The sequence below is a fragment of the Coturnix japonica genome, chromosome W (assembly GCF_054131305.1).
Source record: "Coturnix japonica strain WE chromosome W, WE-NBRP24, whole genome shotgun sequence".
Classification (NCBI taxonomy): Eukaryota; Metazoa; Chordata; class Aves; order Galliformes; family Phasianidae; genus Coturnix; species Coturnix japonica.
In genome coordinates, this window is record NC_140701.1 from 24406047 (window position 1) to 24408598 (window position 2552).

Below are 2552 nucleotides of genomic sequence, written 5' to 3' on the forward strand. Positions count from 1 at the left end.
CCATCAGTACAGGTTTGTCTATGGAACCGTCCCTATTAATCAGAGTGATTTCCACCCGTTCCGCTGACTTGCCAGTTGACACTGTACCCCCAACCCCAGAGATGGATTTCGTCAAATCAAGCACTGGCCAGGATGGAGGCCAGTCCTTTTCTGCTATTACCGTAACATCTGCTCCTGAGTCAAGCAAGGCTGTGATAAGGACGGAGCGAGGAATCTTTTTATAAGGCAATTGTCCCATATAAGCCATAATTATCTTGACTATAGGCCGTTGACTGAGATCCATAGTTAAGGCCACTGCGGGTGAGAGATGTGGACTCTCCCCTGCGCCGAACTCAATGGCATGTGGGGTCCAAGTACTTGACTGGGGGAGGGACCCTGGGCCTGAGGTGCCCTCCCATTCTCGTTTCCCTGCGGCATAAGAGTGTATTTTCGGCATTGACGAGCTGTACGACCCAGCCTATTACAGGCTTGACACTTGCTGTTAGTCTTCAGCTGCCCACCTGAAGCTTTACACTGTACCTTGAAATGGCCAGGCTGACCACATTTAAAGCAGTTGCCCTTGGACTGACCATTTTGCATGGCCATGACAGAAAGCAATGCGCTTGCTAGCCCCTCATTAGACAGCGGTGTTGTTTGTTGTTTGTCCAGCACATACTTAATAATTTCACCCGGAGTCTCAAGATCGTCAGGGGCAGCTCGAATGATGTCCCTAACATTTTTGTGAGCCTTCTGCTTCAGGCAATCCTTTAAAACAGAAGCTTGCGCATCCTTAGGTAGATCCGATCCTTCTACTGCTCGTATCAATCGATTAGCAAAATCAGAGAATGACTCTGTGGGACCCTGAGCAATCTCTGACCACGGGGCTGCAGGCTCTGCCTTTCTTATAAAGTTTCTAAAGGCAGTAGCAGCCGCCCCTGTAGTGGAAAGCAATTCCCCTGGGCGCAGGAGCCTAAGCTGTCTCTCCAGGGACCCAGCCATTTCCGCAGTTACTCCCGAAAGCCTCATTATATCAGTTCTCGGTTCCCCCTCCCTCCCATTAGCTGGGTGTTGTGCATCACGTCCAGCCTCAGCTACAATAGCTTTAAGTTGTATCATCCACTCCTCCCTCCACAAAGTAAACTGAACTGGCTCGAGAACGACTCTCATTAGACTCTCAATGTCATACGGGAGTAGGGGACCTGGGGCAATGAGTGCCTCAAAGGCACTTAGTGTCATCGGAGATCTCAGCCCCTTTTTCTCAATCGCTTCTGCAAACCGAGTAACTGCTTTTGCTTCCAAAGGTACCCAAACCAATTCCTCCTGTCTGACGACAATCGGGAACACTGCATGATCTCGCTCCTTGAGCCCCAACTCACGCATTGATTCCTGGATGTCAGCCCAATTAGTGGGCTTGCGTGTTAACTCTTGGTCCCCCCACAACTCCTCCCTCCGTGGAGGCGAACCCGATCCAGTGGGGCCGGGCAAAGCCTTCCGTTCCTCCCCCTTTTTGGAACACGATCCCTCCTCTGAGGGGGGCGGGTATGAGGGCGAGCCCACGCCTCCACGGCGCGCCACCTCCATAAATCCTCCCCCCTCCGGACAAGAACCGCCCCCTTCGGGTGAGTGAAAGCTCTGCAAAGAGGGGTAAAGGCGGGGATATGATGGTGGCGCCTCCTCCGATGAGTCAGCTTCCGCCTTCTCTTCCGGAGTTGTTGTTTCGAGCGCGGCCATGGCCATCTTGGAAACAGCCGGCGTGGCCGACGCCATCTTGGATCCGGAGTCACTGCAAGAAAGCAGATCCCCCGCACCCCCCGAGACCCCGGATGTCCCGGAATCCAGACCAAAGACCCCTTTCGCGATGGCCTGGACTTGCTTCTCCTCCCTAGCCGCTTTAAGCGCACCTAGGACCAAACCCCAGGTTTTTAATTCTTTCGCTTTATGCTCGCGGGTGGCTCTCTGGAGCAGGGCCTCAGTGAAAGAGTCCCACCGCCCCGAATGGAGCAAAACGCCAGGGGAGGGTAAAAGCCGCGCCGACTCCAAGCAAGAGACAACAGCGGCAATATCCTTCTTAGAAGGAGCATTCTTACCACAATAGGTTTTACAAAGTTGCAATACTACTCTAAGGACGGAATCCATTTACCCTGAGACCTGAAGTCTTCCTGGTCTTCTACGAACAATCGGACGTAGGATAGGCGCAGCGCTGCATTCCCCTTTGCACCCCACCGAGAGTGCTTCCACGGGCTCGAACCGTGGATACCACGTCCGTCAGCGCGGTTTTAGCCGTCACACACTCACCTCCAGGACTTTCCTCACACAGGGCACCAATTGTTACCTCAATCTGGTAACCTGGAAAGTCAAGTCCCTTTGTGAATGTGTATCGACGGCCCTGACCAAGTCACAGCTGCTTGTTACACCAATATGGTCAGCGGTAAAATGGCGTTTATTGGAATGTGAGGGTCTCTTATATAGGTATCCAGTTTCATCCTTATCTTTTTTACATATGCATGACCCAGCAGGGGAAGGCCTATCACGTTACATCCCGAGGGTCGAATTTCGCCTAATACAACAACTAA